Source organism: Eptatretus burgeri, chromosome 14, assembly GCF_056783735.1.
Source record: "Eptatretus burgeri isolate ZD-2024b chromosome 14, Ebu_testis_v1, whole genome shotgun sequence".
NCBI classification, from domain to species: domain Eukaryota; kingdom Metazoa; phylum Chordata; class Myxini; order Myxiniformes; family Myxinidae; genus Eptatretus; species Eptatretus burgeri.
This window is the reverse complement of record NC_140974.1, coordinates 51295732-51319864: the sequence shown is the minus strand read 5'-3', so window position 1 is coordinate 51319864 and position 24133 is coordinate 51295732. Positions and strand designations below refer to the sequence as shown.

Below are 24133 nucleotides of genomic sequence, written 5' to 3'. Positions count from 1 at the left end.
CAGCTATTTTCTGGTCGTGCTGTGGTGGTGGCTTCACAGGGCATCACTCTGAAAGTTCAAAAAAATTCAAAGGGTGCACTGCCGTATTTGTTTTTATTTTTTCTTGCTACCCTGTCTTATTTTAAACTTCAAAAAGTAACCATCCTCAGTGTCGAGAAAAGCAAGCAAAAATACCCGTCTCTCGTGATCAGAAAAGCTTAAGTTAATCGATCAATTTAAATTATTTTATGAATTTTAAAAACGTTAATTGTGTTGCACTAAAAAAAATACAGCCTTTTCAATTTGAGACCAATTGTTCATTCTGTTTGACAAAAATTACTTTCATGGCTCGTTTAGCCTCAAGTTGTAGCCTCAAAACTTCCTCTCAGGTTGTGGACACATCGCCCATGTACTTCTCATACAAAGTTCTATAAAGCTGTCTCTGTACCGTGAGTATGCAGTTTGTAACTTTACAGATGTATCCGTGAGAGAGAGAGAGAGAGAGAGAGAGAGAGAGAGAGAGAGAGAGAGAGAGAGAGAGAGAGAGAGAGAGAGAGAGAGAGAGAGAGAGAGAGAGAGAGAGAGAGAGAGAGAGAGAGAGAGAGAGAGAGAGAGAGAGAGAGAGAGAGAGAGAGAGAGAGAGAGAGAGAGAGAGAGAGAGAGAGAGAGAGAGAGAGAGAGAGAGAGAGAGAGAGAGAGAGAGAGAGAGAGAGAGAGAGAGAGAGAGAGAGAGAGAGAGAGAGAGAGAGAGAGAGAGAGAGAGAGAGAGAGAGAGAGAGAGATATATATATATATATATATATATATATATATATATATATATATATATATATAGATATATTCATACTTGCATATATATTTATATTTATAAAAACTTCACCCACATGTATTAATTATATATATATATATATATATATATATATATATATATATATATATATATATATATATATATATATATATATATATATATATACATTGCAGTACTAAAGCATAAGTAGGAGTGAGGACATCCATAGAGGATAGAAATACAATGGTCATCTATTTATTACATACATGTAAGATTTACATACGAGGAGCGTTCAAAAATATTCGAATGAGATACCGTACTCACAATTATAGTCCAAGAAATGCCAAAGATGATTTTTTTAATAATATATATAAGTATACAATATACAGAACTAGGAAGAAAATAAAAAAATGAATAAAAACAATAATAGTGATATCTTATACATTATTTCCGAGTTTGTGGTTTCGTGTCGCGCTATCTTCAACTTTGTTCTGCGCTCGAGTAACGTGATATTCGGCTTACATTATCTCAAAGACCATATGAGGTGCATGGTACAAAAAAAAGTAAATAAAATGGTTCTGAAACAGTGAAATCGTATTCCACTTACTGTATTAAAGTAAAATTACGACTGATACTCTGCATCAGTTCCTTTCTCAAACACACCCACCCCAACATGTCGCGCAGAGCGCGGGTTATGCTAGTAAATATTAATTTACAGGGAGGGTGTGCACAAATTTCCGATCCAAATTCAAACTGTCATGAATTTTTTTTTTAAAGAAGAGATTCAACGATGCTGTTTACTGCATATCAAAAGATTTCTCAAAATTTTATTGACCTTTTTTTCCTTCTAGGTGTCCCCTGTGACACGACATCACATTTGCTGCAAATTTTGTCCCCACAAGAAACAGCGCATTGTGTCGTCTGGTTTATAGAGACAAAATCAGTGACACAGGTTCAACGAAGCTTTAGGATGATGCAGAAGTCAGCCACCATTGAGATAGAACCATCATTTTAAATATATAAGTATGCAATATGCAGAACCCATCCTGCAGAGGAAGGGGGCAGGCTGGCAAAGCACAAATGGTGAGGATATTGAACAGGTTCGCGAGATATCTGAATGCAGTCCGCGCAAGCCCATTCAGAGTTGGATGATGATATTGACAAATTTTGACAATGAAACTTCGAGCAATACCCTTTCACATGCATCAAACCACATTGTTGTATCAGATTAAAATTTATGTTAGAGTTTGAATTTGGAACGATAATTTGTGGACACTATATATATGTATATCACAATACACAAGCCAAGTTACTGAGATGGTTGTCATGGCAACATAGTTCAACTTATCACATCAGTGATCTAATCAGGTTGAGATAATGTAATGATGAGTGGATATCTGCAATGTGAAAACTAAATGTTCAACCGTTTTTGAAATGTCGCATACACAAAGCTACATGGACAGATGGTCTGTTGGACGGAGCTCATTTTAATGTCTCTGTCTCTGACCTTGACAAAGGGGTGGGGGACAACTAGATATACTCTGCTAATTGAGTAATAAAGAAGCAAGAGCATATCTGGTCTCAGGCGACGTTACACCCACTTCCCAGCAAGCTTCATCAGGAAAATAGACCTATTGAATTTATTAAAAATTTTTTTAGTGAGATGGAATATACCAACGCACCATGTTCAGAGTGAGAGTGTGGTGCATCATAATAATATTCATAACAATAATAATAATAATAATATTATACCCTTTTGGTGTCGAGGAATATTATTCGTATCTCGTTCATGTAACCTCAGCAGCACCCCGTTAAAATTATTTTCCTGTTTTGACCCCTATGACCCAAAGTCCCTACCCCTGGGGCATGAACCTAGGATAAAATATATAAAAAAGTTCCATATTTAATTTGTCCATCAATGTTTGCAGATACAAAGTTTCATTAAAAAATGCTTAAAAATGTACCCATAATTGCATTTTTTGGTTTTTGACGTTTTCACCCCACCCCAGGGTGTGGGGCCAAAAATGATACTGCTCTTGCACATTCGTGCCATGTGGTGATCATCCCTAACAAGTTTGATGAATTTTTGTCCAATCGTTTAGGAGGAGATAGCATGACGGACAGACAGTCAGTCAGACAGACAGACATAGCCGATTGCAATATCCACCCGTTTTTTTCAAAACGCGTGGGAATAATTATGCAGGTTGACCCAATTGCTGAGGCTCTCCCTGCTGTGAGTGGTTCCACCTTTTCAATGAATGATTTGGAGTGACAGATGATACCCAGTCTGTGGCTGGATTTGAAGCCAGTTTTGCCATTTGAACATCCCAGGAAAGCTTGTGAATGATGGAGATCTCAGGAAACATCCCAGGAAAGCTAAGTTCAAGAGACAGACTCTTACAGAGGATGACCATGGAAAGAGATAGGTGGGTTTGTTTCACTATCGTTTCAGAGTGACAATGTGAGATTTGTGAGGATTGAAAGACGAGTTCCACTTATCAGAACAGCATCTTATAATTCCTTGAGATCTGGTGTCTGCCTGTCAGTGGGATGGGGTACTTGTCTTTCAATACAGTACTTTTTTTTTTTTTTTTTTTTTTTTTTTTTTTTTTGTATACCTTGGTCGAGGCTCGTATGAGAGCTAACACACAACTCACAGCAAGGAGGCATGAGACAAGAGGGGTGGGAGTGGAAGGGACAAAACATTGGGGAACAGACACAGGTGAACTGTGGAAGGGAGAGGGATGGGGATGGGACGGGGAACATGGCGAGGAGAAGATGGACATTACAGGGACTTTCAGGAAGGAAAGCAGGAGAATTGAAGGAAGTGGGCTTGGGTGGATTATCGGGGTAGAAAAGATCATGGTTTTGGATGGGGGGATGATCTGAGATGGTGGTGATCACAGCTGTTTTGAAAGCCTGGAGGGAAGAATGGGAAAGAATAGAGTGAGGAAGTTTATTCCAAAGGCGGGAAAAAAGAGGAATGAAAGAGTGAAGATGAGCAGTGATTCGTGATTTTGGTAGTTTTACCAGAAGGGGGTTGTTGGCGGACCTTGAGCGCCCTGTGCAAAATGTGGTTGGGACAAATCGCAGAGAGAGCAGGGGGCAAGGCTGGAGAGGAGTCGGTAGAAGACAGAAAGACCACCGACCAACCTGCGGTGATTGAGTGAGAGGCCCAAAGACTCAGCTTCATTGCGGGAGATGCCAATGATCTTAAAGCCCTGGTTTCGACAGCGTGAAGTCGAGAAAGGTGGGAGGCAGGAGCACCAGCCCAGAGGGGAGAGCAGTACTCCATCAGGCTACGGACAAAAGCTTTGTAAGTAGTCAGGAGCTCAAGAGGGCCGAGGGAAGGACCTTGCACGATGGAGGATTCGCAGTCGGCGACTGGCTTTTGAGGCGAGGTTGGAAATGTGACTTTCCCAGGAAAGGTCATGGCAGATAGTGAGACCCAGAAGCTTGAAAGAAAAGACTTCTTCCAGAGGATTGTTGAGAAAGTGGATGGGGGGGTTTTGTAAACGGTCCTTTCGAAGAGACATAGTGAGAGTGTGAGATTTGTGTGGATTGAAAGACATGTTCCACGTGTTGGACCAGTTTGTGATTTTATCCAGATCTGCAGTGAGCGAAGAAGCTGCTGCTTGCCGGTCTGAGGGATGACAGATGGTACGGCAGAGGGTGGAGTCATCGGCAAAGAGAAATAGAGGATTTTCCAGAGAGTCCGAGAGATCATTGATGAAAACCAGAAAAGAACAGGCCCAGAACGCTACCTTGAGGAACTCCAGCCTGCACAGGAAGAGGGGATGAAAGAACTCCATTTAGGGCCACACGTTGACTGCGACAGGAGAGGAAGTCTGCGAGCCATGAGTGGAGATGGCCTTGAATACCATGGGAAGAGAGTTTGGTGAGTAGGGCAGGGTGCCAGACTGTGTCAAAAGCACGTGATATGTCCAGGGATACGGCTCGGATTTCCTGTCTGGCATTGAGGACCTCCATCCATTGATGGGAGAGCAGTAGCAGCATATCTAGGGTAGAGTGACCTGGTCTGAAACCAAATTGATGATTGGAAATCAAGCCATTGGAGAAGAGGAAGGATTTCATGTCTGAAGCGATGATGGATTCCATAACCTTGCTGATGATTGGGAGAAGGCTGATTGGTCTGTAGTTACAGGGATCTGTTTTTGCACCTTTTTTATGCAGGGCAGTGATGTTAGCAGATTTCCAAGCAGATGGCAGATGACCTTGGGAAAATGAGAGGGTGAATAGAACAGAGAGAGGGTGAGCAAGAGCAGAAGAGCAGGCTTTGAGGACACGGGGGCTGATGCCGTCTGGACCGGTTGCAGAATCTGACTCGAGGTTTGAAAGCAAGCTCTCCACCTTGTCAGGAGAAAGGATACAGAGTCCAGGGACAGTTGGGTGCGACTGGGTAAAGTGGGTAGAGATAGTGATGGGTTTGGGACACAAGATTTAGCTGCAAACACCGAGTTTAGACATTCAGCTTTATCACGTGTGGAATCAGCAGTGCGGCCATTTGAGGTAAGGGAGGGGATGGAGGGGGAACATACACCAGAAACAGATTTGATTAAACGCCACCAGGATTTTGAGGAGGGAGAGAGGTTTGAGAGTTCAGACTTGAGATGAGAAAGATGTTGTTTTCTGGCTCTCCTGAGGGTAGATACACACTTGTTCCGAGCTTTGTGGAAAGAACTGAGATTGCCTTCAGTTGGGTTTGCTTTCCATGAGGCAAAGGCAAGTTGTTTCAGGACAACTGCCTCACCACAAGCTTCAGTAAACCAAGGGCGGGAGGAAGGGTAAGACAACTGAACACGAGAGGGGATAAATCTGTGCATGAGGGAGAGCAAGTTTCTTTGAAAGAATTCCCAGGATGAGTTGATGTTTGAGAAAGTAGTGATAGGAGACCAGTCTGTAAGTTTGATGGCTGCTCGGAGACCCTGCCAGTCGGCTTGGGTGAAATGCCAGACTCGACGGCGGTGAGGTGGTTCTCTGATGACAGCCAGAGAGATGTCCACTTTAACAAGGACGTGGTCAGAAGAACCAATTGGAGCGAAGGAAGAGCAGCAGATATTGTCAGGGAAATTTGTCAAAATCAGATCCAGAAGAGATGGAGTACCATTGGTTGAGATCCGGGTCGGGAAGTTGGACCGATTGAGTCAGTCCCAATGAGTCACAGAAAGCTTTTTGCTGATGTCCCATGGCAGGTGAGAGAGGTACCCACACCTAGCCAACTGGCGTGATGACAATTGAAGTCGCCACATAAGAGGAAGAGAGAGTTTGGATGAGAAGATAGAAGATGGTCCATGTTTTCGGAGAGTGAGGTGTAGATGGAGTCATCACTGTTCGGTGGACGGTACAGTACACATATAAACATGAGGTGGGAGTGGAGGGGAAGCCGAAGCCAGAGGTATTCCTGGGGGGTGGGGGAGTGAGAGCAGTGCAGGGAGAGTGAGGAATAGAGTCTTTGATGAAGAGAGCAACACCTCCACCAGGACGAGGCTCAGGTCTGTCATACCGTAAGAGGGAGTAACCAGGGAGAGATATTTTGGGAGTCAGACACGTCTTGGGAGAGGAAAGTTTCTGTTAGGCAGATAATGTCTGGTTTGTCAGTGGCAACCTGCATGGAAAGATCTGAAAGGTTTGAGCGAAGGCCCCGGATATTTGAGGTCCACACTTTTAATGAAGAGGTAGGGGAGGAGGCTTTGGGTGCAGGAGGTGGAGGGGGCGTGGGGAGGGTAGGATGAGGGACGAGGGGGGAGGTAAGGAGGGTTGCTGAAGGAGTGTGGGGTATTGCAGAATAGCGAGGGGAGGGGGCCGAATGAGGAGGAGAAAAGGCTCTGTGGTGCTGGGAGAGAGGGGGGACAAGAGACAAGGAAGATGGCAGTTGAGGATTTGAGGAGGTGGAGTGAAGAGATGGAGGTGAGAGGGCAGTGGAGGGAGGCAGGTTGGTGGATGAGAGGGGGGCAACTTAGAGAAGGAAGAGTGAGGGGGATGAAAGGTGGGAGAAAGGTGAGGGGGGAATTTTTGAAAGAGGTGAGAGGGAGGCTTGGAGGGAGAAGAGTGGGATGGTTGCTTTGAGAGTGAGAGTGAGGGGTGAGGGGGGTGAGTTGGCACTGAAGTTGGAAAAAAAGAATGGTTGATGGAAAGCGAGCATCCATGGCAAACTGTGGTTTTTAAAAGTTTTAGGTCAGAGATGCGATTTAACACAATTCTTGATGGAAACTGAAAGACAATTGAGATCATCATCTGCAAAATGGAAGGGAGGGTTTTCTAGACTAGAGCATTAGAGAGGTTGTTTATGCAGATAAGGAACGAGACAGAGCCCAATATACTACTATACCTTGGGGCACTTCGGTCTCCACCAAGAGAGGAGAAGCAGAGGCTTCCATTGACCGCAATCATTTCAGAATGCAAATGGTGGAATTCAGGAACCCAAATATGAAGCAGGCCTTGTATGCTGCAAGCAGCCATCTTGGCAAGCAGAGGAGGATACGAGACTGTCAAATGCCCCAGATATGTCCAGGGAGATGATCCTGATCTCTTGTTTGAGATTTTTGTCATTAATGCGGTACCTGTAATTAAACAGAAACTGAGTTATGATTCACTGCTGGTTGTGGAAGGATTGAGAAAGACAAGGGAGAATATAAGCGAAAGATAAAGGAGTTACCATGGTAACACATCGTGAAGAAGATGAGTAAGATGGAGTATGGGGATAAAAGAGTTTTATAAGACAGTGCAATCTCAATTAAAGACATGTTGAAATTATGTGTTGTTAACTGGTGGGTTGTCTTTACAAACCGGAAAATAACTGTGATTGATCAAAATATCCAAAACATTTGAAGATTGGTTGGTTGGAACAAACTGATTGTGTATCTTGTTTTGGTTTACCACAGTGGTCCCCAACCTTTTGATTCCACGGGCCGCATTCACGACTCCCAAGGATGTTGGGAGCCAGAAAAAAATTGATGCATTTTATTGAGAAACTTGATACTGAGAAACATTTTCAGAGTCAATGAGAAACTTGATGCATTTTTTATTTTATTTTTTTTATTAAATGCAATTAATTTTAAATTCTGCCGCAAGATGCCGTAAGGTAAAATCAAATTGATTTGATTCCTCCCGGCAGTAAGCGGAAGTGGCATTGTGTAAACCCCTTTAAAATTGCTACATGGCAATGTGTTTTGATTGGAAAGTCCTCGTGGGCCGCAGTATAGGGCTCCGCGGGCCACATGCGGCCCGCGGGCCGCAGGTTGGGGACCAATGGTTTACAATGATCTTCAAAAAAATGTCCCAGCATGAAAATTATTTTGCAATAAAACAATTGTAATTGAAAAAAAATGAAGGTTTCGGCTCAACTTCAATGGCCTTGTGTCATTATTGTTTTGACATCCCTGACCTCTTCAACCTGCTTGCTTTTTTGTTATTTTTCTACCATTTTTATTATTCTACGACAGCAGGAACCCTTTAGAGTTTAGAATAAATGGACAGGGAAGGAGCACACAAAACTTCTTCTTCTCCTTGTCTTCCCTTTACAAGGGGTGAGGTCCAATGGAATCAAGATTGGGGGAGGGGGGGAGAGAGGCTGGAGAAAGAGGTGGAACTGAAAGGGGGGGAGGGGAATAAGAGGAATGAGAGGTGGGGGGGGGAGTTGAGGTCTTGAAGTCACATTTTACATTACATGGAATTTCCATGGGTCCCTGCTTGTACTGTCTATAGTAATACTTCTCGAAGCAATATAAAATATAAATGAAAGTGCAGAGAAGGAGCACACATAACACAAACAACAACGACAACTTGTTATTTTTTATATGCGTCTATATACAAAAGGAGGTGTGTGTGTGTGTGTGTGTGTGTGTGTGTGTGTGTGTGTGTGTGTGTGTGTGTGTGTGTGTGTGTGTGTGTGTGTGTGTGTGTGTGTGTGTGTGTGTTATGCCTGTTCCATCCATTGGTTGGAGAGCTCACCTGACTCCGCCCACAATTTCTGTACTACTACTACTACCAATTTATGAGCCCTTTAGAACTGTATTTTGAATATACCCTTTAGAAACCTTTACAACTTTGGAATGTACCTTTTTTTATCTCGTCAGCATTTACCCTGGAGAACATCTTGGAATTACCCTTTATAACCCCTTAGAACTTCAGAAGATGCTCTTTATAATTCCTTAGCATTTACCTCTTTCTATCGAGTGCAGCCTGTGGCTGCTGGTTGCATCATTGGTTGGGACGCGGCTATGCCGCTGATGCAGTGTCCCCCTTACCAGTACACAGGTGCTCATTTTGCCGACCTCGGAAGGATGACAGGCTGAGTCAACCTCCTGGTGTATATTAATTCAGTGGCCCAACGGGGCTTGAACTCAGGACCCGAGGATCCCAAGCCACCACCCTAACCACTAAGCCAACACCAGGCTTACCATTTACCATTTCGAACCCTTTCTCTCAAGCAGTGCTTTTCATGCAGAGTGTGGTGAATTGAAGGTCGTGACGTGTGATCACATGTTGCACGGCTCGAGCACGGAATAGATAAAGCTGAGGTTCGGCATGGTCGGGGGTGATTGTCCCTGGGGCAGTGTCGTTTACGGCGGCGGTTCACTTGGTGCTCGTTGAATGGTGAGAATTGAGAGTATATCGGACTCCGGGCTTATACTGATTTATTTTGCGGTGATTAGTTGCGCGTGTATACCTTACTGCTTATGTACTCCTTACTGCGCCTGTATTCCCTGGTGTGCCCGTAGAAGCAGCTTCAATCAAATGGAATAAAGCCTACACTCTGAAGGTTCTTCTCTCGTATTCATTTCAATTTATTCCATTTGGTTTTCTCGGCTCTCTCAACCAACGATGGAAAAGATCTACAAACCAGAGAGGTTCGACGCAGACCCAAACGCGACTGACTCAGAAATGAAATGGTCACATTGGTTCCGTTCCTTCTCACACTATCTGACCATCATCGAAGAGGGAGCCGACAAATTGGCCGCCCTTGTGAATCATGTCTCGCCCAGCGTATACAGGCTCTTCTCGGAGTGTGACACCTACGAAGCAGCGATCGACGTGCTGCAGGCGCTCTACGTGAAGCGCAAGAACGAGGTATACATACGACATCTTCTCAACACACGCAAGCAAGCAGCTGGGGAGACAATTGATCAGTTCCTGCAAGCTCTGAAACAGCTGGGAAAAGACGGCAGCTTCCGGGCCGTAAACGCCGAGGAACACCGAAATGAAGCGACCCGGGAGGCATTTATCCAAGGACTCAGATCAGCCCACATACGGCAACGCTTACTAGAGAAAGCGCAACCCACTCTTGAAAAGGTAGTCGATCAGGCTCGAGCGATGGATACGGCTCAGCAGCAATCTGAGTCATTTGGGACACCGATGCTGCTAATGAACGCTGCTACGGTGGAAACTCAAGGAACCCCACAGACACAGACACAGCCTGACACAGGGGATGGAGAAAAACCCGAGGAGCCGGATACCCAGACCTCGTCAAACTCCTCAGCAACTACTCCGGTTGGTAAATGCTTCTTTTGTGGGAACAAAAGACACTTCCGCCACAAATGCCCCGCCAGAGATGCCACCTGCATGAATTGTGACAAGAAAGGGCATTATGCCAGGGTATGTAAATCTACTCTAAGGAGAAATAAACCCACTCTGTGGCTCTCTACTCACAAAAGAAACTAACTGCAGCCTCACCGGGGAATCTATCCAAGGCTATCATCAACGTACGAATTAACGGGCATATGGCTGAGGCTCTGATTGATACCGGTAGCTCTGAAAGTTTCATCAACAGCTCGCGAGTGAAGGGCAGGAAATGGAAGATCCACCCGACAGACAATACGGTATGCATGGCCGCCACATCACTACAGTCCCGCGTACGAGGGTACTGCAATGTTGAATTGGACGTAAAAGGGTACACGCATCGGGATGTAAGGGTACTGGTGCTTTGTGATTTATGCGCAGACGTAATTCTGGGTCATAATGTCCTCAAGCAGCACACGAGCGTCGAAATACCCTTTGGAGGAAGCAAACCTCGTCTAATTTTAAATGCTTTGACCACCGCAGAGGTAACGTCCCCCCAGCTGTTCGCTAACTTGTCGCCGGTCTGTAAACCGATAGCGATCAAATCGCGGAGATATACCACTGCTGATATGAATTTCATCACTTCAGAAACCAAGCGATTACTGGAAGAAGGAATTATAGAACCGAGCGATTCGCTATGGCGCGCACAGGTGTTGGTCACCGCCAATCAGAATCATAAGAAACGAATGGTTGTCGATTATTCCCAAACGGTCAATCGTTTCACCCAACTCGATGCCTACCCTTTGCCGCGCATAGACGAGATGGTCGAACGTGTGGCCAATTATAAGATATTCAGCACCATCGACTTGCGAAGCGCCTATCATCAAATTCCCATCCGAGAGGAAGACAAACCTTACACCGCATTCCAGGCAGGTAGACGCCTCTACCAATTCAGGAGGATTCCGTTCGGTGTCACGAATGGAGTAGCTTGCTTCCAACGGGTTATGGACGACATCATCTCAGATGAAAACCTCAAAGACACTTTTGTTTACGTGGACAATGTTACAGTGTGCGGTAGGGATCATTGGGAACATGACATGAATCTGGACAGATTCTTGAGCATTGCTAGAAAATATAATCTGACTCTCAACTACGAGAAATGCGTATTCTCGGCAAGGTCAATTGACCTTCTCGGCTACACGATAGCTGACGGCATGATTAAGCCTGATCCTGAACGATTGCGCCCACTTCGTGAGCTACCCCCACCTCAGGACCTGCAGACAATGCGCCGGGTGATCGGCATGTTCGCTTACTATGCAAGATGGATTTCCCAATACTCCGAGAAAATACATCCCCTAGTGCATTGCAAAAACTTTCCACCAGATGCCGCTGTTGTAACAGCTTTCCACAGCCTCAAAGATGATATCAGTAATTCCGTGGTATTATCGATCGATAGCTCGTTGCCCTTCGTGGTGGAAACAGATGCTTCTGATCACGCGATAGCTGCTACGCTTAATCAGTCTGGGCGGCCCGTCGCGTTCTTCTCGAGAACTCTCTCTGGAAGCGAGCAGAGACACTCGGCAATAGAGAAGGAAGCGTACGCCATCGTCGAAGCCCTGCGTAAATGGAGACATTATTTACTGGGAAACCACTTCACGCTCGTCACGGACCAACGATCCGTTGCATTCATGTTTGATGGGAAAAATAACGGGAAAATTAAGAATGAAAAAATTATGAGATGGCGGATAGACCTAGATTGCTATAGTTACGACATAGTCTACCGGCCCGGGAGGGAAAACCCTGCTGCAGACACCTTCTCTCGGGTCTACTGTTCGGCGACAATCAGTCGGGCTTTGCAAGACCTCCATGTGTCTCTGTGCCACCCGGGGGTAACCAGAATGGCACATTTCGTACGCAGACAGAACCTGCCCTATTCTATTGAAGATATTAAACAAATGAATGCTTCATGCCCTGTTTTTGCTGAACTAAAACCCAGATTCTATGGCGCGGCTTCTGGCAGATTGATCAAGGCCACTTCTCCCTTCGAGAGACTAAACATTGACTTCAAAGGGCCCCTGCCGACCGAGACAGACAACAGATACATATTCACTGTTGTTGACGAATATTCAAGGTTCCCTTTCGCATTTCCGTGCTCGGATATGACCTTGGGCACTGTCGTGAAATGTCTGTCTGACCTCTTCGCTATGTTTGGGAAACCTTCGTACATACATTCAGACAGAGGGCCGTGTTTCATGTCGGCCGGGCTAAAACAATTCCTATTAGAGCACGGCATAGCAACTAGTCGAACGACGGGTTACAACCCACAGGGTAATGGGCAGGTGGAACGTTATAATGGAGTTATTTGGAAAGCCGTAACTCTGGCGCTGAAATCGAGAGGACTGGGCCCCGAGCGGTGGGAGGTTACCCTTCTCGACGCTCTGAATTCCATACGCTCTTTGCTCTGCACGTCCACCAATGCAACTCCTCACGAACGAATGTTTACTCACCAGCGGCGTTATGTTGACGGCCAATCGGTGCCCAACTGGCTAACCCATCCCGGAACAGTGTTCATGAAACGCCCGGTATGACAAAGCAAGTATGAACCCATGGTGGAAGAGGTCGAACTCATCGATACTAATCCAGAGTATGCTCATGTCAGGCTCCCGGATGGCAGGGAGACCACTGTGTCGGTTCGCCATTTGGCTCCCTCAGGTACTCCTCCCGCAGGTACACCACCATCTGGCACTCCTCCCTCTGACATCCCCTCCCCAGGTGTTCCCCCCCCAGGGACTCCACCCGAGAAGGGTGATGACGGAGCTGCCGCGTTCCACCCGAGAGCGATCGGGGAGTCATCTCCGGCACGAGTCGAGGCTCACCAAGAGGATCGGAAGCCTCCCTCAAGTGAAACTGCCATCTACTCCCGGAGAGGTCGACGGATAAAACCCCCTCGCCGACTCAATCTGTAAAGGGGATTATCGGCATCCTCGATGCTCATGCTCCTATATGCTCGTTACATAATATATCGATGCTCATGACTATGCTCCTACAACTCAAAATAATCCTCACTGCTTGGCATGTATGCTTCTGTAGTTTAGATAGTTTGCGTTGCTTGAAATGTATACTCCTATAGTGCTGAAGTAATCATGGTGCGTTAGTTGGGCCTCTAGTTACATTTTAAAGACGAGGAGAATGTGGTGAATTGAAGGTCGTGACGTGTGATCACATGTTGCACGGCTCGAGCACAGAATAGATAAAGCTGAGGTTCGGCACGGTCGGGGGTGATTGTCCCTGGGTCAGTGTCGTTTACGGCGGCGGTTCACTTGGTGCTCGTTGAATGGTGAGAATTGAGAGTATATCGGACTCCGTGCTTATACTGATTTATTTTGCGGTGATTAGTTGCGCGTGTATACCTTACTGCTTATGTACTCCTTACTGCGCCTGTATTCCCTGGTGTGCCCGTAGAAGCGGCTTCAATCAAATGGAATAAAGCCTACACTCTGAAGGTTCTTCTCTCGTATTTATTTCACAGAGGTTACGCAGGTCCTTGCTATTATTTCCAACTATTTTCTCTTAAAATTGTGAGTAGAACAAGCGACTATGATAGGTTTCTGTGAAGCCGGTGATAGCAGGAGAGTTGAGCATAAAGTGTGAAACATTCCGCTGTTTCGACGTGGGAATGACCGTCTACTTTGATAGTGTGGTATGACGTGTCATCCCGTAGGATTTTTGTGCTAAAATTGATTTTTTTTGCTGTATTGGGTTGATTTGGAGTCCTGCTACTGGAAAATGATGGGGTTCAAATTTTCCGACCCCTCGCTCCTCCCCCCGTGGGGGCCCCTTTTCGGCACGGGACCCTCCAGACTGACCCCTCGCCTATCTTCACTAATAACGATTCAATTCTCATGATATTTGGGTCGTTTTAGGGGTTTTAGATCATACTGACTCCATTTATGATACTCTCGAAGCGACCGGAAGTGGCTATTAGCGACTTCCGGTGGCTACTACAGATTTCCAGTGTCAATCAGCATCATACTCAGGGTCCTTTTCATGCTAGCCAGAAACAGTCATGTAGTACCTCTTTCTATGGGTTTTTCGGCACAGGAAAATGATTGGTGCAGTTATTTTTGTGATTAGACTGACCTGTGATGAGATGTATAAATACATAATATTTTTTTAAGTTGCATAAATGTTTAATAAGCGAACAGATACAAATAAAAACAAAGGGATACATCAAGAACAACTAGCATCCGTTGAAGACAGTCTTTGATATCCCCCGCCATAGTAAATGAGGACAAGTAGCAAAAGGCACCAGTTCAATTTATTCTTGATGTGTGTACCAAATTTCAAAAAGAAATAGTTAATAGTTTTGCAACTATGCTCTGGAAACTTAACCTCAAATATCCGGGGCCTTCGCTCAAACCTTTCAGATCTTTCCATACAGGTTGCCACTGACAAACCAGACATTATCTGCCTAACAGAAACTTTCCTCTCCCAAGACGTGTCTGACTCCCAAGTATCTCTCCCTGGCTACTCCCTCTTACGGTATGACAGACCTGAGCCTCGTCCTGGTGGAGGTGTTGCTCTCTTCATCAAAGACTCTATTCCTCACTCTCCATGCACTGCTCTCACTCCCCCACACCCCCAGGAATACCTCTGGCTTCGGCTTCCCCTCCACTCCCACCTCATGTTTATATGTGTACTGTACCGTCCACCGAACAGTGCTCCATCTACACCTCACTATCCGAAAACATGGACCATCTTCTATCTTCTCATCCAAACTCTCTCTTCCTCTTATGTGGTGACTTCAAATGTCATCACGCCAGTTGGCTAGGTGTGGGTACCTCTCTCACCTGCCATGGCACCTCAGCAAAAGCTTTCTGCGACTCATTGGGACTGACTCAATCGGTCAACTTCCCTACCCGGATCTCAACCAATGGTACTCCATCTCTTCTGGATCTGATTTTGACAAATTTCCCTGATAATATCTGCTGCTCTTCCTTCGCTCCAATTGGTTCTTCTAACCATGTCCTTGTTAAAGTGGACATCTCTCTGGCTGTTATCAGAGAACCACCTCACCGCCGTCGAGTCTGGCATTTCACTCAAGCCGACTGGCAGGGTCTCCGAGCAGCCATCAAACTTACAGACTGGTCTCCGATCACTACTTTCTCAAACATCAACTCATCCTGGGAATTCTTTCAAAGAAACTTGCTCTCCCTCATGCACAGATTTATCCCCTCTCGTGTTCAGTTGTCCTTCCCTTCATCCCACCCTTGGTTTACTGAAGCTTGTGGCGAGGCAGTTGTCCTGAAACAACTTGCCTTTGCCTCATGGAAAGCAAACCCAACTGAGGGCAATCTCAGTTCTTTCCACAAAGCTCGGAACAAGTGTGTATCTACCCTCAGGAGAGCCAGAAAACAACATCTTTCTCATCTCAAGTCTGAACTCTCAAACCTCTCTCCCTCCTCAAAATCCTGGTGGCGTTTAATCAAATCTGTTTCTGGTGTATGTTCCCCCTCCATCCCCTCCCTTACCTCAAATGGCCGCACTGCTGATTCCACACGTGATAAAGCTGAATGTCTAAACTCAGTGTTTGCAGCTAAATCTTGTGTCCTAAACCCATCACTATCTCTACCCACTTTACCCAGTCACACCCAACTGTCCCTGGACTATGTGTCCTTTTCTCCTGACAAGGTGGAGAGCTTGCTTTCAAACCTCGAGTCAGATTCTGCAACCGGTCCAGACGGCATCAGCCCACTTGTCCTCAAAGCCTGCTCTTCTGCTCTTGCTCACCCTCTCTCTGTTCTATTCACCCTCTCATTTGTCCAAGGTCATCTGCCATCTGCTTGGAAATCTGCAAACATCACTGCCCTGCATAAAAAAGGTGCAAAAACAGATCCCTGCAACTACAGACCAATCAGCCTTCTCCCAATCATCAGCAAGGTTATGGAATCCATCATCGCTTCAGACATGAAATCCTTCCTCTTCTCCAATGGCTTGATTTCCAATCATCAATTTGGTTTCAGACCAGGTCACTCTACCCTGGATATGCTGCTACTGCTCTCCCATCAATGGATGGAGGTCCTCAATGCCAGACAGGAAATCATCAATTCCCCGTCCCATCCCCATCCCTCTCCCTTCCACAGTTCACCTAATGTGTCTGTTCCCCACTGTTTTGTCCCTTCCACTCCCACCCCTCTTGTCCCATGCCTCCTTGCTGTGAGTTGTGTGTTAGCTCTCATACGAGCCTCGACCAAGGTATACAAAAAAAAAAAAAAAGAAAGAAACAAAGGTTAACCTCAATTATTTCTTAATACCCAACTTGTTTCCATAGAAAGTGACAGAAAATTTTTTTGGGGGAAATCTCTAAATATCAAAAGGCACCAGTTCACCACTTGCTTGATATGTGTACCAAATTTCGTAAACATATCTCGAGGGGATTTGTTGTTAAGCTCCAGAAACGAAATGTGACGTACGGACGGACGGAACCCATTTCTGTATCCCCCGCCAACTCCGTTGGTTGGCGGGGGATAAAAAAACATACAGAACAGTTTAGATAGTATTTCATCGAAACTAATTCAAGATGACAGCTTATTCATCAACCTCATCCTCATGCACATCTTCCCTGATTATATTTGCACATTCCCTTGTATCACATTTGCAGAGAGGAGTACAAGGCAGGCCGTTCTTGCAACAACTGCACCTTCCTGTGCAACCTGCTTTACATGCACATTTGGTGAGTCAAATTACAGCTCGAGGAGCGGGGAAATTGAGACATCTCACAGGAACATAGACTCCTTTCTCTAATTGCCAGCCATTGTGTTCAAAGCAGGAATATCTGGGACGAAAAAGATACAGGGGGGTCGAGGGGTCGGAAAATTTGAACCCTATCATTTTCCAGTAGCAGGACTTCAAATCAACCCAATACAGCAAAGAAAACAATTTTAGCACAAATATCCTACAGAAGCTGTTTCAGTGATTCTTCATTCCACACTATTATGAGCGGGAGGAGGGTGAGAGTAAAGATGGGCCAACTTTGGAAGGGGAAAATGGAGGCTTTGGGGGGAGGGGTTGAGGACTTTCGGTGGGGGGGGGGGGTAGGGGTGGGGGTTGGAGGTTTGAGTGTTGGGAGGGTATTGTCCTGGTGATTCTCGTCCTGCTTTCAGGGAAATTTGCGAATTGCTTTCCTCCAAGCCCGTCCCTCAGTGTACTGCAGTTAGAGCGGAGGGTGGTGGGCTCTTGACAGAGGAGTCCAAAGTGAAGGCCCGCTGGGCCGGTTACTTTGAGCGGTTGTACCAGGCTGATCCACCAACTGTCGAGTTGGACGTCAGGGGTGTTACTATCTCTATTGCTGACCCTCCAATCAACTGTGATCCACCTTCGTTTGTGGAAACACAGGTTGTGGTGAACCGGTTAAAATGGGGTGAAGCTCCTGGGAACTGTATAATCCATGCTGAACTTCTCAAGGCTGGTGGAAATGTTGTACTCATGTCGTTGCAGACAGTTCTGTGCTCTGCCTGGAACACAGGCATCATCCCAACTGACTGGAAGAGGGGCCTTGTTGTCCCTCTCTGGAAAGGGAAGGGTGATCGCCAAGACTGCAACAACTACCGAGGGGTGACGCTGCTCTCAGTGCCGGGCAAGGTCTTTGTTCAGATAATTCTTGAAAGGGTTCACCACCATCTGCTTGAGCTCCAATGCCCAGAGCAGTCAGACTTTACACCAAAGAGGTCGATGATCGACCGTATCCTTGCACTTCGGGTCCTCCACGAATGCAAACGAGAGTTTCGGCAGGGGCTGCTTGCAGCCTATGTTGATCTCTGCAAAGCGTTTGATTCGGTGAATCGGGATGCTCTCTGGAGGATTCTGGTCTTCGTGGGGTGCCACCAAAACTGATCAATCTCATATCTGAACTCTACTCTGGTACTGAGAGTGCTGTGAGATGTGGTGGTACCATCTTTTACTTATTTACAGTTATTGCTGGAGTTCGTCAGGGGTGTGTACTGCCCCCCACACTTTTCAGCGCTTGTATGGAATGGATTCGGAGAAGGACGTTGCAGAGATCAAGCTGTGGTGCATCATTTGAGAATGTCAAGATCTCTCATCTTGATTTCGCAGATGATGCAGCCATCTTTGTGTAGACTCTGGATATCCTTTTGGGGGCCCTCAAGGTGCTGAATGAGGAGTTGGAGCCGCTGGGATTACGGGTTTCCTGGGTCAATACTGAAATCCAGGCTTTCATTGACATCTTGGATGCTGCTATCTTGTCTGTACCTGTTTGTGGTAATGATGTTGAGGTCACGGAGAGATTCACTTACCTTGGCCGTGATATTCATGTCTCTGCTGGCTGTGAGTTAGAGGTTAATGGAAGTCTGGATCAGGCCTGGGAAGTCATGGATTCAGTGGATAATGGGGGTGTTGCGCTGTCGGTACCTGTGCAGGACGAAAGTCTGAGTCTTCAGGTCCTTGGTGCTTCCAGTCTTGCTCTGCAGATGTGAGACTTGTACTCTGACCATGGTTCTGAGACGGCGACTTCATTCCTTTGGTACGAGGTCTCTTCGGAGAATCCTTGGCTATCGCTGGTCGGACTTTGTGTCCAACGAGCGGTTGCTGAGAGAGACTCAAATGAGATTTTTTACCTGCATAGTCCATGAGTGTCAGCTGCGGCTGTATGGACATGTGGCTCATTTTCCTGACGCTGATCATGCTCACCCGATTCTCTCAGCGAGGGAGCCTCCTTAGTGGAGACCAGTGGCTCATGGTTGCAGCAGGTTGATCGGCATCTCAAGGAGATGGAGGTGGGCCTGGCATCTGCCTGGGGGATGGCCAGATGGAGGCCCCTGGAGTACCTGTGGAAAGGGGATGCTCCGGCGCATGCTCCCATACCTGACCTGACCTGAGAGGATTGATGCCTTCGATGGGAAGGGTGAGGACTTGGGGTAGGAGTGGTGGGGGGAGGGGGGGAGCAAAGATGGGACAGAGTAGGGAGGGGGAGGCCGAAGAAGTCGTGCAAAGTCCTTCCTCGGCCCTCTTGAGCTCCTGACTACTTACAAAGCTTTTGTCCGTAGCCTGATGGAGTACTGCTCTCCCCTCTGGGCTGGTGCTCCTGCCTCCCACCTTTCTCGGCTTCACGCTGTCGAAACCAGGGCTTTTAAGATCATTGGCATCTCCCGCAATGAAGCTGAGTCTTTGGGCCTCTCACTCAATCACCGCAGGTTGGTCGGTGGTCTTTCTGTCTTCTACCGACTCCTCTCCAGCCTTGCCCCCCCTGCTCTCTCTGCGATTTGTCCCAACCACATTTCCACAGGGCGCTCAAGGTCCGCCAACAACCCCCTTCTGGTAAAACTACCAAAATCACGAATCACTGCTCATCTTCACTCTTTCATTCCTCTTTTTTCCCGCCTTTGGAATAAACTTCCTCACTCTATTCTTTCCCATTCTTCCCTCCAGGCTTTCAAAACAGCTGTTCACCACCACCTCTTATCTTCCCCCATCCAAATCCTCGATCTTTTCTACCCCCGATAATCCACCCAAGCCCACTTCCTTCAATTCTCCTGCTTTCCTTCCTGAAAGTCCCTGTAATGTCCATCTTCTCTTCGCCATGTTCCCCGTCCCATCCCCATCCCTCTCCCTTCCACAGTTCACCTAATGTGTCTGTTCCCCACTGTTTTGTCCCTTCCACTCCCGCCCCTCTTGTCTCATGCCTCCTTGCTGTGAGTTGTGTGTTAGCTCTCATACGAGCCTCGACCAAGGTATACAAAAAAAAAAAAAAAAAAAAAAAAAAAAAAAAGCCTTTTTGTTAATGACTTGTCAGAATTCCATGTGTCAGTTTCATTTACTCACAGTAAAAATGTAATTGTGCGTGTGTGCGTGTGTAACTGTGGAGGGGTGACACAATCACCCTACTCGTAATATTTGAAGTAAAAGTATTTTTTATTATTATGATGAAAATTTTTGTTTTGTTTTTTGGGGGTTTGGTTGGGGGTGAAGGGAAGGTGGTTGCAGCCTGCAGGGAGAGGAATGCACAAAGACCACCCACAGTCCACAGACTCATCCTTCGATGAGACCCTCCCACAGACACGACAATCACGACACATGTATATCATCACCAAACACACGCAATTGAGACGTACAACTACAACTACAAATCATGCCAATATCCCTGTATACCCCTCTATTTCCAATGATTCCAGATTAAACACCTAATTCCAGTTTAATTCTATATATTCTTTCTGCTGCTGCAATACACCTTCCCAGGGAAACCATTCCGTGCACAAAGCACTACCACAACTACTCTCTGAGTGAAAGAACCCTAACCCTGCCTCACTACCTTCCTAATAAACTCTCCTCTTTACCCAAGGGCTATGTATTGGCCATGGTCCCGTCACTGTCAATTTTGCTGGAAAAGTTCACTTGCACCTCTTCTGTCTTCGTTATCTTCAACATATCAGATATCAGGGGTGTGTTCCGTTATCAAGCGGCTTGCTATCGCTTTCCAATCCAGCCATTCCGTATCAATCGCTGTGCAAACTGCTTGGCAAGCAGAGCAAGCAATTCGTGTTTGCCGAGCGGTAAGCAAGCCGCTTACGAACGGAACGCCTCAGCGCGTCAGCAAAAATGGCCGACGTGGTCGAATTCAAAACGATTGGTGGCTATTTCGTTAATTTTGCCATCACAGAGGTTGATATTGTAACGTGCAATTCATAATGTAATTGTATTGTAACTTCGATTTTTCATCGTGTGTGTGTGTGTGTGTGTGTGTGTGTGTGTGTGTGTGTGTGTGTGTGTGTGTGTGTGTGTGTGTGTGTGTGTGTGTGTGTGTGTGTGTGTGTGTGTGTGTGTGTGTGTGTGTGTGTGTGTGTGTGTGTCTGCGACCGCCGTTTCTCGACAACCACCGATCCAATCTGATTGAAACTTGCCAGGAATATTGCCGGGGACCCGCGGATGTGCCTTTTCAAGGTTTGATATTAATCGGACGAGCGGTTCCCAAGTTACGGCCATTTTATTGCTTTTTTCAGTGTTGGAAAGGTGTATATATCGCAGCTGAAGTGTCGTTCCACCTTATCATACCATTTTTTCCCAAATATATCTCAGAATAATAATAACAGCATATTAATAATAATAATAATAATAGCACAACAATTGGCAGTAATAAAAAGAATAACGTGATACAATGACCAATGTCTGTCAACCAATAACGACCAATATATTGTCTGTCAACCAATAATGACCAATAACGTCTGTCAACCAATGACAGGACACGGTGCTATGACGTCACGAATGACGTCACAAGTAACATTTTTTTGCACGATTGACGTCACAATTCTTCTTCTTCGTTTGGTATGACGTCACAATCGACGCTGGGGACCTGAGTATGTGCCTTTTCAAGGTTTGATATCGTTCTTCATCCGTTTCAGCTGTTTCCCAAGGGTTCCCAAGGATTTGAAAGCTGTTTTTTTCCCAAGGTTTGAATTAATTGTTGTGCTTGGTAGACATTTGTGAATACATTTACAGAGAGGGGGCGAGAGAGGGGAGTCACAATTCAAGAGGGGGAGAGAGGAGGGGCGAAATAGGGGGACGGGAGGGGTGAGAGTGGGGTGAGAAAGAGGGCGAGAGGAGGGGGGAGAGAGGAAGGGCGAGACTAGGGGGGAGAGGGGGGGGCAAGAGAGGGGCGTCACAATTCTTCTTCTTCGTTTGGTATGACGTCACAATTGACGCTGGGGACCTGAGTATGTTTCCCAGGTGTTTCCCAAGTTGTGGCCATTTATGATACGGTTGGTCCGATCTAATTGAAAAAATGCCCAATCCAGTCGTCGTTAACGAGAGCGAAGGAACGAAGCTGCACATACTGGCATGCACCAATGGGCACGCACTAGTTCTTTGAAAACTACAAACTTGCAAAACCCCAACACCCCCCCTCCCACAATGCGTATTGAAGGTATATAGATAAGCTTGGCAGGGGGTTTCCCCCCTTCTAGCCCTCCATTTATTTATCTTTCTTTCCCTCTTCCTCGTACTTTGCAGCCGCTGCTAACACAATAAATTCGTTTGGGGAAGTTGTCACAAGAGGATCGAATAAAACTGAAAACGACGGTCCGGACAGCATTTGCTGGAGTACCATGAAAACATTATCTCCATGGAGACCGCCATGTTGTTAAGCGGTGCCAAGCACTCCGTTCCGTTGGAATGCTTGCTTGAGCGCTTTTAATCAAGCAAGCCGCTAGCGAACGGAACACGCACCAGGTAATTGCAAGTCTTGCTCCAAAAGGTTGTGTAAGTATAAAATAAGAAGAAATATGCCTCTCCCCTCTTTAACATTTCAAAAACAGACGAAAACCACTTCCTGTTTTTCTTTTTCGTTCGCCTGAGTTGACAAGAGTTTGTAGTGATTCGACGCCTCAGCGGTGCTGTCGACACACTTTGAGGTGTGTAAAAAAAAAAAGGCAAACATAAAAGAACAAGGATAAATGTGTCCACGAGCAGCGTCCTAAAGATTTTGTCGGCTAAAATTTTTAAAAAAAACAACAACAACAACTTCCGATATTTCGTCACGTGCCTTGATGAAGCCAATAGCGAAACGCGTCATAATATATTTATGTATTTACGATATATCGTGTATTTACGAAATAAATAATGTATTTACGAAATTACAATACGATAAATGGAATAATCTTTAAATAGTAACGTGAATTTTTCGAAACTTTAAAGCAAATGTCCGAATATATTTAAAAGTTCATGATAGACGCTCTCAAAGGGCACCGTCTATGTGAGGATGTGTACATGTGCTTAGTATTTAAGGAGATCCGGATCGTGTATGTACAAGAGCCGAGTCCTCAAGATTAAGGGTTTGTCTGAAGAAGAAGAAGAAGAAGAAGAAGAAGAAGAAGAAGAAGAAGAAGAAGAAGAAGAACAACAAAACAACGCCGAGCTCTCTATGAGCAGCGTTCGCAACGCGAGACGTTGCTAAAAATGGTTGTTTGAAGAATTCGGGTCACACGTGATGGCGAGAGACGAGAACTTACAGTGGAAATGTTTTTTTTTTTTTAAATGGCTGATCAACGTGGAATCAAAGATTTCATCAACTCGTTTTTACTCCACGGATAATTATAAATAATAATAATAATCACATTATTATTATTATATTTATTTCAGAAGAAGAAGAAGAAGATTTAGAAGCAGATGCATCCTCAATTCTGTGAGCTGGGCATAAAATTCCTGAAGGAGTGTGGGAAAATCCATTTAAATTCCTTTACACTCGATGGGATAACAAACAATTTCGATCACGGTGAGGTGCGTGGCGTGTATAGAGCCTATCAGCTCTGAAAGCCTCCATTAAAATTCACAGAGAGAAGAAGGAGAAGAATTAAAGGAAGAAGAAGAGGTATACGGACGTCGAGAATTTATTGTTAATCTTGCTTTCTGTAAAATCCCCGCCATAATTTAATAACTGTGACCGCCTTGTGAACTCGATGTACGTCTGTGGGCAAAGGGTAAAGGGCATTAAAGATCCTGAGCCCCGCCCAACGCAGCAGCAGCAGAGACGCTGGGTGGTGTATGCTTGGAGTCGCTTCTGCCCCCCCAGGCCCTCTCGCTTCCCCACACATTCACAACGCAATTCGATTAATTTAAATTGAACAATAACAATAACAATGTGATCACGTGCAGTGAGAAGAGCGACGCCAATCTGGGGTTTGTTTATTTATTTTATTATTCACTGATTGACGGGGCGTTTTGATCCGAATCTGCGCGAGTGGAAGAGTGAACCTTTGAAGACCGCAGCAAGGGGATCGAGTTCAACAACAGGCAAGATGGTTGAGGGAGGGTGGGAAGGTCTTTGGAACGGGGTCC

At 45.8% G+C, this 24133-nt stretch overlaps 1 protein-coding gene across 2 annotated transcripts in view; it reads left to right on the top strand.

The window, feature by feature from the left end:
- Positions 1-23801: 23801 nt before the first annotated feature.
- Positions 23802-24133, top strand: part of TRMT10B (tRNA methyltransferase 10B) — a 54285-nt gene continuing 53953 nt past the window's right edge. The window contains exon 1 of one of the 2 annotated variants that reach the window (XM_085854831.1): positions 23802-24088. The gene's annotated coding sequence lies outside the window, so the exon portion shown is untranslated. The remainder of the gene's footprint in view (positions 24089-24133) is intronic. The other variant, XM_085854832.1, reaches the window with a different exon arrangement.